The 14277-nt window shown below is 38.2% G+C and overlaps 1 pseudogene; it reads left to right on the top strand.

The window, feature by feature from the left end:
- Nucleotides 1-2745: 2745 nt before the first annotated feature.
- On the top strand, nucleotides 2746-5061 carry LOC101708292 (serine/threonine-protein kinase RIO2 pseudogene; annotated as a pseudogene).
- Nucleotides 5062-14277: the final 9216 nt, after the last annotated feature.

Below are 14277 nucleotides of genomic sequence, written 5' to 3'. Positions count from 1 at the left end.
CCATTTGTGAGGTAAGAGATTGGGACTGGAGCAAACCAGAAAACCAACCAGGCAGAATATGCCTGAAGTCCTAAAAATCCAATGGCTAACTGATTGAGCAAGATATTTTCTGAAAAGAAAAGACACACAGAACATGTGACCCAAATGACCCTAGGCTTATGGCTTTGGAACATTGTTCATGAGACCAGTCAGAACTCACTATGTCTAATAATTCATTTGAATCTGGCACTGTTCTGACACAAGACCAATCAGAAGATGCTATCTCTAGTCCTTTTATATCTGGGCATGACCAATTAAAGGCACTGTTCCTAATCCTTCATTACATCTGGCTCGGGCCAAATGAGTTTTTTGATAGGACAGTTGTGCCACTACCATATTTACATGAGGTGGGGCCAATCCAGCTATTTTGGATACCGAAAACCCCTTTCCCTTTAACCTGGGGGCTGCTGTGAGCCCCCCTCACATGCCTGCTTCCACCCAGAAAGAGTATACTTCCTTATGCCTTCAATGAATCTGCACTCTCACTGGCTTTTCTGTGTGTCTTATCCAATTCTTTGTTCAGAACACCAAGGACCTGGAAAGGAGACCCTGGGACCCCATCTGGTAACATTTGGACCTTACCTTTAGAAGCAGATAAAATAATTTCGTTAGCATTTATTAAAATGCTGAGCTACCCAAAATATCAAATAATGCTTGTAAACAGTTTGGAACCCAACTTAGACTGCACTCAGTAATCAGCCTGTAAGACTGAAGAAGAGTGAAGTTACTGCTCCTAGCATAGTAGGAGCAAAATGTCATTTGCAATCCCCATTCCTAGATCTTAGCATGCATTCATGGAGATCCAGGAACCAGGAAACATTACCAATAACACACTGTGCCAAGGACTGGAGGACTCAGCCAATGAGCATGGAAGTGGGGGGGTTTTCTTTCAAACTTCCAGTGTCCTCCTATGGAACAATAATTTCTATCCTGCACCATGTAGGTTTCCAGATGGCGCCTCTGAGCCCTGGGTCTGGGTGGACTTGACTTGATCTAGAGCCCAAAGTGGAGAGCAGGCGTGCATCATCCCTGCCACATGGAGCTGGGGGGGGTGAGGCTCTGAGACATCACCCTCGGTGCCCAGCCCAGTCCAGAATGGGGACCTCTGCACCACTTCAGAGTCTGATGAGGACTGATTAATTCTTTAAATTTCTGAAAGTCATTAGTAATAATTAGTACATGCAGAAGATGTAATTGTTATAAAATCAGAAAGTGATGTAGGGAAACATGTTTAGTACAAATGTAAAAAGTTATGATTTTAGGGACGATTGAGCAAGGGTTATTCAAGTTTCAGAAGTTCAGCATGAAGCTGAGGATGTGTCTATATTGCAGCAGATAGAACAGGCACCTAGGGAAAAGCCAGACCCAAGAGAGAGCCAGTGAAAGACCAGATAAGACAAAGCCTGAGATGTAGGGCTGATAGAAAACCAGGCTCCAGGATGGAGATACAGTGGCCAAGCCTGGATCTCCAGTAGTCTGAAAAACAAAGGTCTCATGTTCAATTGGTGGGATCCTCCTGCCCAGGAAGAAGATAAAACAAGGTGATAGATAACCAATCCACCAAATCTCTATTCCTACTCTCTCTGAAGAATGTCCTTGTCCTTGTGCTGATAATTTTAGAAAAGTTACAATTAATGGTACTTGTAAAAGTACACTTGCTATGTGCCTTGAGTTTCTATAGGCCCACTTCTTGTCAAACTCTTCTGCTTGTAACCCCATACATTGACCTCAACTTGGCCCAGAGTGGCCTCAGATGTGATCATTTTCATGTATAAAAAGCCTAGACAGACAGTCCCCATGGAAATCCACTTTGGGTCTCCTGCTTTCAGCTTTCCTCTAATAAACTTTCTTCCAATGTATCTCCCACATCCTTGAGTCCATTCTATGGCACCATGAGACACAAACATGGTTTGTGTGCCTACCCCATAACACCTGTACTTGAAACTCTGCCATCCTGGAGTTTTGCCTTCAAGATGTTAACTTTTTGATTTCTGAAAACACTGAGCACTATTCACTTTAAGAAACTATTTATAAAACATTAATAGAGTAGTAAGAGTAGTAATAGAGTAGTAACAGTTAATGGCACCATGTTTATTCATTGCTATAAGGGATAGTTCATGAGCATTTCCTGAGTTTTCCACACTTTCACAGGTATATATGGCTCAGGAGAAAAGCTTACGTATCATTCAAGGAAAACAAGGCAAGAAGCATGAAGGAAGAAATAGTAAAATTTACAGGATTTGGTAGAAACAGTGAAAAGAAAAATCAGGTGATTGTAAAAATGATGGAGGGGGCACTGGGCCGAGGAACATATAGAAAGTTATTTTTCACATAATGTGAATAAGTTTGCTGTTTTTTAAAAAGAAGTTATGAAGAGGACCAGGGATTTAGCTCAGTGGTGCTGCCACCACTCAGTGGTGAAGTTATGAAGAAACATAGTTCAATTGTCAGTCAAAAAGCAATGAGATCTACCTTCAAAAATAGTAGCAGTATTTATCCAAGTTGGATGAGAGGCGTGAGTCTCATGTTTATGTATAGGTATACCTCAGTGTAAAGTTCAGTGGTTTATGTTAGGAAGAATACAGTATTAAAGCTAAGACTTCCATGTTCTCTTACTTTTATTTTTTTGTTCTTGTTTTTGTTTTTTGGTACCAGGGATCGAACTCGGGACCTTGAGCTTGCGAGGCAGGCAGTGGAACCACTGAACTAAATACCCGGCCCTGTTCTCTTAATTTTAAATGAAATAAATAAGACACACAGGTTTAAATATTGTATTGTTTCTCTTGTGTGAGAAACCAAAAGAGTAAATAAGAACTAAAATGGATGATAGATATTAGGAAGTAGAAAGAAAATGTTCAAATGGAAAAGAGAGCAAGGGAGAGGAGAGAGGGAAGAGACGGAAGAGAAAGTAAAAAAGGCAGGAGAGATTACCCAGCAGCCCTTCGCGGTCCAACTGTCATGTGTGCACCTTCAGGGTGGGTCTGGAGCCACCATGGGGAAGGTAGATGTAGCCAAGCTGCGTTACATGAGCCGGGATGACTTCAGGCTTTTGACTGTGGTTGAAATGGGTATGAAGAACCATGAAATAGTTCCCTGCAGTTTGATTGTTTCTATTGCCAGCCTGAAACATGGTGGCTGTAATAAAATTTGAAGAGAATTAGTGAAACAAACTCACAGCTTGGGAAAGTACCAAAACTGTCCAGGGATATCGGTTGACAAATGAGGGCCATGATTACCTAGCTTTGAAAACAGTTTCTTCTAGACAGGTAGTTGAGTCTGTTGGAAACCAGATGGGTGTTGGCAAAGAATCAGATATTTACATTGTTGTAAATGAAGGACAGCAGTTTGCATTAAAGCTTCATAGACTAGGAAGAACCTCCTCCCAAAATCTGAAAAACAAGTGTGATTACTGTAAGCACAGGCATAATGTTTCTTGGCTTTATTTGCCTTGTCTCTCTGCCATGAAGGAATTTGCTTATATGAAGGCATTGCACTATAGAAAATTTCCAGTTCCAAAGCCAGTTGATTATAATCGCCATGCCATGGTCATGGAGCTCATAACTGGTTATCCCCTATGTCAAATACACGACATTGAAGATCCTGCATCAGTATATGATGAAGGGACAGAACTCATTGTCAAACTTGCAAATCACGGGCTGATTTATGGAGATTTCAATGAATTCAATCTCATATTGGATAAAGATGACCATATTACCATGATTGATTTTCCACAGATGGTTTCAACTTCTCATTCCAAGGCTGAATGGCATTTTGACCAAGATGTTAAATGCAACAGAGATTTCTTCATGAGATGTTTTATCTATGCAAGTGAGCTTTATCCAGCCTTTAGTGATACCAGGATGGAGGAGTCTCTTGATGTTGAGGTTTCTGCCAGTGGTTTTACAAAGGAAATGCAAGCAGATGATGAACTTTTACATCCAGTAGGTCCAGATGATAAAAACACTGAAACAGGAGGGATTCAATTTTTCCTTTTCTGATGATGACGTGTCAGAAAAAACAAAAGTTTGTGGGTCAGAAGTTGAAAGTGAACAGCATGCTGTAGATGAATCGAGAGGCTGCTGCTCCACCTCAGAGCGTGAACAGATAAAAGAAGACAGCTTATCAGAAGAGAGTGGCCATGCACAAAATTTTGAAATGACTGAATTCAGTCAACCTTTAGAAGAAATAAAAGAGCAGATTGTTGAAAACAGTTGTACAACTGAGTTTTCTGAGGAGACCAGAAATGAAAATGACACCATGCAAGAAGGCCAGACAGGTCAGGGAGGAAGCCCTGCTGGCTCTGAGGAGGATGAAGGTGACTGCCCTTGCCTCATTAACCTGTCGTCATTAAACAGAGTTCAGGCCTTTCAGGGATGAAGAAAATAGGGGAAATATTGATCAGTATTAAACAAGAACTCTGAGTGTTACTTCTGCAGGGAGTTTTGTAAGCTGTTCAACAATTCCTCCAGAATTGATAAAACAAAAGGTGAAACGTCAGTTAACAAAACAGCAAAATTCAGCTGTCAGACATTGACTACAGAAAGGAGAAGCAAATATATTCACTGAGCAATGGAGAGAAAACATGCAAAACATTAAATCAAGTTTGGAAGCAGCCAGCTTTTGGGGAGAATAATATATTAAGATATTGGATATTTCTGTTATGTATTTGTTCAAGTTACTATAACTATTTTCAGCACCTTTGGTCTGTTTTGGGCCAAGGCTAGTACATAAGTATGTAAACAAACCCACCTTTATCTAAAAAGAAAAAAAAAGTGAAAAAGAGAGAGAACAAAAAGAAAAATAGAAACAAAGATTTTGTAAATAAGGAGGGGAAGAAGGGTTGAAGAGAGGGAAGGGGAATGGAGAAAAAAGAAGAATCAAGTTATGTTATGTACAGGCAAAAATTTCCTACGGTAAATGTTAGCATTATGTATAACAAAAGCGCACCAATAAAATTAATTTTTAAAAAAGATTTCCATCTTCTCTGTGTTACAGAAGAATGCCTGGAATGAATGAGCACATGGAAACTTATGAGGGGAAAGAGAACTATTGAAATAATTGCTGTGAAGTAGGCCCAAGAGCCTTAATTATTTAAACATGGATCATCCAAGGGACAGCATTGAGGACCTGGTTATAAACTTGCTGCATTATTCTATACTGGTCCCAATGACAAAGGAATAATATGAACAATGGTTATGGCATTAACCTGCTGAAAGTAGTCACTGTTGTAGTAAAGGCAGTGTTATGGCTGTGTCTAGATGTCCACCTAAAGCCTCATTCAGTCATAGGTGGGGCTTTTTAGAGGTGGCTGATCTAGAGTGTGTGATGCTGAGATTGATTCACGGTGCAATGCTAGGATTAGGGGTGCTAGGATTAAGGGTGTGAATGCTAACTGTCCAAAGGGCAAGTAATCTGGAGAAATTATAAGGGACAGAAAGAGGCTTGTCTCATCTCTTGCTTGCTTTTGCTATCTTCTGCCTGCCATAGGGTATTTCTCCTCCGTGATGCCCCTTTGCCATCCACCCTGCCTTGGAGCCCACTATGGACTGAAACCTCTATAAACTGTGAGCCAAAATAAACCTTCCCTCCTTTAAAGGAACAAAGGGTCTACCGAGTCACAAACACAAGCACATCATTGTACAAACCTAGTACAAAAGTGCCACCCTTTATTGTTTTATTGTTTTAAGGGCAGAAACAAACAGCAGATAGCAAAACCAAGCAAGCTCTCTGTACACACAGGAGCTTGTGCAGGCAGCACTCAGGAAGCCACGTGAGCAGAATTAAGCTGTGCTCTCCAAAGGTGGGACTGGAGCTAGATGTGCTCCAGGGTCTGACCCAGCTGTCCTGCACTGGGGACACTGTGAACTGTGGGGAAGCTTGACATCCACCTGATTATGCGTGATAAATTTCTTAGAAATTGATTAATTTCTTCAGGAACTATTCTCCATTTCCCATGAGATTATTCAAGGAACTGTGCTGAATGTTATTAGATGACATTTTGTCTCCAGACTCCTCAAGATCAATTGTTCACAGGACATCTCCACCTTGAACATCCAATGATGTGCCCATTCCACCTGGAGACTACCTCTGGATGTTTCCATGGCATGAGGATTTCCCCCCAGTAGCTGCTGACAGAGTACCACACTGAACCACAGTCCAGCTGCTGATTCTAAATTCTGTCCTAAATCACTTTTGGGGTACTTGTGGTCCAGACTCTCATGTATTGTCTTTGTCCTGCAAGAGAGTCAAGGCAAAATTTCATCAAAGTCCTCAAGATGGGGAGAGTAATTCTATACCTACAAGTAGACGCAAGGGAGTTCTGGCCAACTTCTCCCTGGCAACTGGGGGATATATGGACTGACACTAAGTGTGGAAGCATTGTTTCTATCGTGAGTGAATTTCTTCCATGTTTTGTGTGTTGATATACCCCATTGACATTGTACCTTGCCCACAGAAGGCTTAGTATCAATATTTGTAGAAGCTCTCAACCAACATGGCAGCCGTGGTTTACAGTGCACTCACTGTATCACTCCAGAAATTTTAAGGACTCCATTCACTCCTTTGCTTTCCCTCCTGTTTCAGTACTCACATTGTTCTCTTGATGGAAACAAATGTTTTGTAGATAAGGTGGCCAAGAAACCAGTAGAACCATTTGCTCAATTTCATTCTTTTACATATTAGATGTCACTGTTCTCTGCCCACCTTTAATGAGCTCCTTTCTCAACCTTTTCCCCTGATATTCCCTGAGAATTGTCGTTCACAACCATTTCATCACACCTGGTGGAAATCCTCGTTAAATTTTAGTGGTTTCATGTATTATATATAATTCATCAGTGCTTTGCACAGATAACCTCTGCTCCCCAGGCAGACACTGTCACTGCACTTACAAGTGAAATAATAATCGCTTTCAGCAAAGAGATGAGGTCTTGGAATCCTGAACCTTTATCTTGGGGTCCAGTTGCTGAACACACATGCTGTGGATGCCATCCCTCTACCCTTTGATTTACAGCAAGTGCCAAGTGGGTAAGCAGCTGTTCTTTTCAGATAAATAACATTTTTACAAAGCTGATCCCAGAACATCCAGAAGTAACTATTCACTTTAAAACATTTCTGCTTTAGAGGGTGGAGCATGCACAGATCTTTTGGCATTTAGGAAACAGATTTGTTGAAAGTCAGAGGCCAAATTCCTCTTTTGCCCAGCAGCCTTCGGACAAGTTAACATCTCCCTGCTCTCCTCCAGGTTAAACCCTCTCTGTAATCCCCCCTTTTGCTCTGACCCCTGGGTCTGAATCACACAGCCTTCACTCCACCAGCTTCAAACCTCAGGAACACGAAGAGCCATGAGGTAACAGAGGTGAGTTCTCAGACTAAGTTGAGACCGGCTGCCAAGTGTGACCGTTCAGTGGCAGAGGGCGTCTTGCTGAGGGAGTCTAATAATGTATCTCCATGTATTTATCTTGAGTAGAATCCACTAACAGAATGTTTCCACAGCATCTAGAGAAGTATGAGTCTCATTTTTCTCTTATTTAGAAGCACTCCCATATTATAGGAAGATAAATATTGGTAGAAATTTTGCTAAGAAATAATCAAGGGGCATAAAATTATGATATAAATGTAGAGTCAGTTAACTGTATTTTAAAATGCTAGTCACTCAACATAGCTTCCAAATTCTCCCTCTTCCTTCTCTCTCCCCTTACTGCCTTGACATTTGTCTTATTTAGGAAGGTTCTCTGTCAACCAAAAACTTTACTGCAGACTGTTTCCCCAGTGTGAGTAGCTGCCTATTCCCATAACCAGAAGGCACTCAGTTGAGACCTCACTCTGCTTTGAACAGCTGATGTGCTCAAGGGAAAGCTGATGTGCTCGAGCTGAAGTTCTCAAGGGTTGTAGAGTAATCGTAGCAATGTGGTTTCTCCAGTTTAAGAAAACCTTATTAATTTCTTTGCCATGTCTCTTGATTTATGTTTTGTTATTTAAATTCATTCATTCATCTTCAAAATAATTCTTTATCCTTTTTCTTTTCTTTTGCTTTCTTTTATTGTTGTCGTGTTTCATTAGAATTTTAAATATTTTTCAAAAGTGCACTTACTGTGAGTGTTTTGAATGAATCCATGTATGGACACAGTCCAAGTGAACATTCCCTCTGCATCCTTGTCTCCTTCCACTGCTTCTCTTTAACCCAAGGGAGAGAACGCAGTCTGTACTTACTGAGCCTCTCTCAAGAGGCATTGCTGTTACTCTACAGGCATTTTCTAAACTCTTGCCTGCTTGGTTTCCTGCCAAGAGAATTCCCCACATCCCCTTTGCAGAACTGGCTGGTGAGTGACGTAAGAGCCTCACAGGATTGCTGTCGGGGGATCCTTGCTTCTACTGCCTGGTGCTATTGTCTTCTCTGCTGATGTGCAAATTACCTAAAAACATTTCTTCCTCCAAACCATAATGCCCTTTCTTCTTGGTTTGGAATAGTAAATCACTGATGTAGTGGAGATTACTGAAAGAGGACTATAAAAATGATTTCTTGTTCCTATGCTTCCTCAATTAAATGTCTAGACACAAAACTTAGAAGATGTTAAGAAATAACCTTGAAGGGCCGGGGATTTAACTCAGTGGTTTTGCCGCCTGCTGCACAAGCACAAGGACCCGAGTTCAATCCCAGGTACCAAAAAAAAAAAAGAAAAGAAAAAAAAAAAGAAATAACCTTGAGGTAAAAGTAGATAATAAATGTAAATATGTTTATATTTAAATATGTGAGTATTCAGTGCTCAGATTTCCAACTTTTTAAAATACTGGGTCTTCTAAAAAGAACTACCAATTTTAAATCATGTTTCATTAATTACAGTGGTAAGAAAATAAAATTTAAAACTCATATCAGAGAAAGTGACCCATTATAAAACTTTGGCAAATTAAGATGTGATTCTAGCAGCAAAAAATGTCATTTTAAATTTAATTTGCATTTCTTGCTTGCTGAACCGCTTAGGTTTATTTCTATTTTGTATTCCACATCTTCCCTTTAGGTGATTGTGAAGCTTCCAGCACAGTCCTCTTGTCTTGGTGAATTAACCTTTTCTGTTATCAATTATTAATTATACAATTTAAATTATTCTGCATTTTGATATGTGGGAAAAATATCTTATAAATTTTTTCTTTTTATCTGTACTGACTCTTTGCACAAATGTCAAGCTTTTTGTCTTTTATTTAACTAATTGGGATCAGAATTGAAGTGACTATCAGTAGTTTTCTCTTTTGCATCCTGCATATTTATACATTTCTGGTTTAATTTTAGTTTGTGCCATATTTTATGAAATAAAATAGCCTCTGCTATAAGACAATGACTGCTAATACCTCTATAACTATATCTATATATCACTATTCTATGTAGAATGGTCACTCATTGCCTTGAGAAGTTGTTTCTATAGCTCCCTCTTGTGTAAGGTTAAAATTTATATCTATTTCCAGAAATGTAAAGTTTAATATGATATAATTAATAAATTATTTCCCATCTGAAATTATTTAACAAAATTATTTAACAACTATTTAAAATTATAGGTGACTGTTTGTATTACATTCTATTTTGTGCCACTGAGCTAACTATATACTGTATAACAGTAAAAGATTTTGCTAGTGCATTCTATCTTTTTCAGGACAAATTATCTTCATTGCACATTTTAAGCTTATTTTTTATTCTTTGAAATTACTAGAGGGAATCTTTATGTTACGTTTGACTGGTGGTAAATTAATAAGATGTATCTTTTTAAATATCTGTTTGTATTTTCTCAGTACATGCTTGCAGTACATGCAATTTATAGTCATCTTGGGGAGTGGGTGTATATACATAATACAGCTCAGTTCTTGTTTTTTAAATTCCTTTCCCTCCCATGCCCTTCCCTCCTCCTTTAAATGCCCTTTCCCAAGTTCAGTTCTTGTTGATATTATTACTTTTATCTCATGTTTATGACATAAATTGTTTATATTCATTTATATTCATGAATATATTCATGTACATGGCATATATTTATTCCACTTATTTCCCCTTCTTGTCTCCCTCTCCTCTCACTCACATTCTCTTGCACCCCTTCCCATTAGAAAGACATCTATCCCTTTGTCTCCTTTTACCTATCCTTTATTAGGCTCTTTGTATTTTGCTTTATTCAAATGAGCGATACTATACAGTATTTAAGCTTGTGTGTCTGATTTATTTCACTCAACATTATATTTTCCAGGTGCATCCACTTTCCTGCAATGACTAGAATGTGTCCTTCTTTATAGCCAAGCAGCATTACATTATGTATAGGTACCATATTTTCTTTACCCATTCATCTGGTTATAAAGGCTGCTTTCAGGATTTAGCTCTAATGAATTATGCTGCTATAAACATTGGTATGGATGTATCACTATAGTATTGATACCTTTAGCTCCTTGGGGAAGATATCTAGGAGAGGGATAGCTGGGTCATATGGAAGTTCTAATTTTAGTTCTTTAAGGAATTTCCATATTGATTTGTATAATGTTTGTTCTAGTTTTCATTCCTATCAACAATGCAGGAGGGTTCCTTTTTCACTGCAGTCATGCCAGCATTTGTTATTTTTTGATTTCTTGATTGCCGTTCTTTCTGATGTAAGATGAACTCTTAATGTTGTTTTAATTTGCATTTCTCTAATAGCCAGGGACGTTGAATTTTTTTATATATTTGTTGGCCATTTCCATTTCTTCATCTGAGAAATGTCTGTTCATTTCACTTGTCCATTTTTTGACTGGGCCTTTTGTTTTATCTTTTGTAGACTTGAATTATATGAAATGCTTGGTTTTTTCACTCAGTCTACAATCTGTTCCTACTGTTATTTCATTCTGATATAGATACATTGTTTTTACTTTTACAATAATACCTACAATTATTTTATGGTTGTTTTTAAAAATTCTAATGACTGTTATGTAAGAAATCTTTTACATTTAAAAGTAACATTGCCTATAGACAAGATATCTATTGTTTTCTCATTTTATGTAGTTTTTTGTAAGTCAACGTATTATTAATTCCAGTGATATTTTATGTGACTCTATAGTGTTTTCAAAGGAAATTTTATGAATATAAATGAGCATTTATTATTTCAAAATATGATAGTGATGACTCACAGGCATTATTTCCTCCCACCGAAATGACCACAGCAAGAAATTAGGGAGTTTATAGAGTGATGAGTACTGTGACTGTCTTGTTCCAGATACACTTGGGAATATCCTCAGGTGCAGCCACTGTGGAAATCAGTATGGAGGTAACTCAAAGAACTAGGACTAGAGGTCCCATTTGACCCCGCTATTCCACTGCTCGGTATCTTCCCCAAAGAATTAAAAGAATCATACCACAGCGATATATGTGCACCCATGTTTATAGCAGCATAGTTTGTAATAGCTAAAACTTGAAAACAGCCCAAGTGCCCATCAGCTGGAGCCTGGATAAAGAAGATGTGGTTTTTAAATAAAATGGAGTACTACTCAGCCATAAAGAATGAGAAAGTAGAGACATTTATAGCTAAATGGATGCACATTGAGCCCATACTATGAAGTGAAATAAACAGGACACACATGTGTAAATACTGAATAGTTTCTCTAGTGTGAGAAACTGAAAGTGTAAATAAGGACTAAAAGGTATAAAAGATAATGTGAAATGGGAAGAAAAGGAGCAAAGGGGAAAACAAAGTGGGAGGGGTAGGGGAAAGGAAAGAAAGGAATGGAAGTAATATGAGAAAATGAAAAAATGGAAACAAAGTCTATGTAAATAGGGAGGGATGGAGGGGTTGAAGGGAGGGCAGGGGAATGGGGAAAAACAAGAACCAAGAGAGATTATGTAAAGGTGCAAATTCCCAATGATGAATGTCATTATATTGTATACCTAAAATGTACCAATAAAATTAATTAAAAAATAATGTTGCCTTGTCATTTTACAGTCATTTTTCTTTTATTTTTATTTCAACATGCAGATAATCTGCATTTATATTTCAGAAAGGATCTTACTTCTTGAGTTCAAATGGCTTGCAACTAAAGCTTTTGACTTTTAAATTAGATTCTTTCTCTAAAATATTTTTCATTGAAAAATAACTGCTTGTACATGTTATGAGGTACATTAAGGTAATTCAATACATGTATACAATTTTAAACATCAATTCGTGTAAATAATCACTGCCATCTTTTCAGACATACATCATTTTAACGTATTGAGAATTCAACATTCTTTATTGTGAAGCATAGCAAGGGTTGTTTAAGCAATAGTTACTTTATTGTGCTGTAGAAAACCAAAACTAATGTTTCCTGTGTTTCCTTGTCCCCTATTTAATTCTTTTCTCTTTCCTTTCTTCCATGCCCTTCCCGGTATCTTGTAAACATGCTCTTTTCTTCTAGTCTGAGAAATCACCTTTTTACTTCCCAAAATGTGCAAGAACATGTGGAATATGTCTGTTGGTGTCTGATTTATTTCATTTTAACATGACCTCCAGTTCCATCTTTGTTGGTAAGAATGATAGGATTTCACTTTTTTATCGCTAAATGTACCTATAGTATTTTCATCCAGTGATGAGCATGTAGGTTGTTTCCATATTCTAAATATGGCAAATAGTGTCAAAATAAACACAAAAGTGCCAGTTTTTTTGACATAATGATTTCATCAGAGAGAGAAAGAGAGAGACAGAGAGACAGAGAGAGAGGGAGGGAGAGAGAAAGAGAGAGGGAGGGAGAGAGAGAGAAATGGAATTTTGAGAATTCTCTTTTTAGGTTTTGGAGGACTATCCCTACTCTTTTCTATATTGGCTATACTAATTTAACTTTCCACCAACAGTGTAAGAGTTCCTCTTTCTCCTTACCCTTATCAACATTGGGTTATTTCTGGTTTCTTGATGATAGTCATTCTATCTGAGGTTAGATGATATGGTGATATTGATTTTATTTCCTTGGTATCAGTAAAACTGAGCATTTTTTCATATAGGTGTTGGTCATTTATATGTCTTTGAGAAACATGTACAAATATTTAGAGTATTTTTATTGAGTTATTGGATTTTTTGGTGTTCACTTTCTTGAGTTCCTTATGTATTTGGAATATAACTCTCTTGTCAAATGAATAATTTATAAACATTCTCTCCTGTTCCATAGCTTGTCTAATGATTCAGTGGATTATTTCCTTTGCATGTTAGAAGCTTCTTAATTTGTCTATTTTTAGTCCGTTGCCTGCGTCTTTGTGTCCTATCTAAACTTTATTTTATTTTATTTTTTTATTTTTGGTACTGGGGATCGAACTCGGGTCCTCGCACTTGTGTAGCAGGCGGCGAAACCACTGAGCTAAATCCCCAGCCCTTAAACTTCATTTTCTTGAAGTTCTTTCCTATGGTTTCTTATATTTATTTCATAGTTAGAGGTTTTACATTTTTGATCCATTTTAGGTTGTCTTTTATAAACAGTGAGAGGAAGCAATCTAGACTCATTCTTCTGCATATGCACATTCAATTAGCCAGCACAATTTATTGAAGAGAATGTTTTTCTCCATGATATGTTCTTGGGACCTTTGTCAAAAATCACTTGCCTAGAGAGGGACAGCCTGGATCCAAGAACAGCTCTAAGGTCTGCTTACAGGACTCTGTGAGAAGACTGGAATATTTCAAGACTTGTGAGTTCACAACCTTAGAGTGGAAGTAACTAGACAAAGCCCAGAAAGAGTGGTAATAAGAAAGGAAAAAAAAAGTGATTGAGCAATGTGCCCCAGCACCAAATGAACAGCAGCTCAGAAGGGGAAGGAATAATCACTTCTGATGCAGCAGTCAAAAGACAGACATAGCACTTTCTTGTAAACACTGGTTCCAGCTCAGGATGAGGATATACCCAAGGCAGACAGGGGATATGACTGCACTTAAGTGATCAAAGATAGGAGTAAAATTTACTATGATATCCAAAGCCAGTGTCACAACACAGGGAGAAACCCACTTACTAAAGAGTTCTTCACAATAAGGACAGAGCTTTCTACACTCAATGACTTAATAACTCACCAAAACAATCCCAAAAACCCCACTGAAATCTTGAGAAAACAAGGCATTAAGATGCCTCCACAAATTCGTAACTTCCCAAAATTTGATCTCATGGTCAATAAAAATGGACGAGTGAGAGTAAGGGAAAGTATGAGTGATCAAAGAGCTCTCTCCGCGGTCAAGCTCAACACTCTGGTCCCACCACAGGCGAAGGTTCCCACCTTTCTACATGAGGAGACCC

Source organism: Heterocephalus glaber, unplaced genomic scaffold, assembly GCF_053883595.1.
Source record: "Heterocephalus glaber isolate CG9 unplaced genomic scaffold, H.glaber_assembly_v1.0 deba00001745, whole genome shotgun sequence".
Classification (NCBI taxonomy): Eukaryota; Metazoa; Chordata; class Mammalia; order Rodentia; family Bathyergidae; genus Heterocephalus; species Heterocephalus glaber.
Note: the sequence above shows the minus strand (reverse complement) of the source record. Positions and strands in the feature narration are given on the sequence as shown.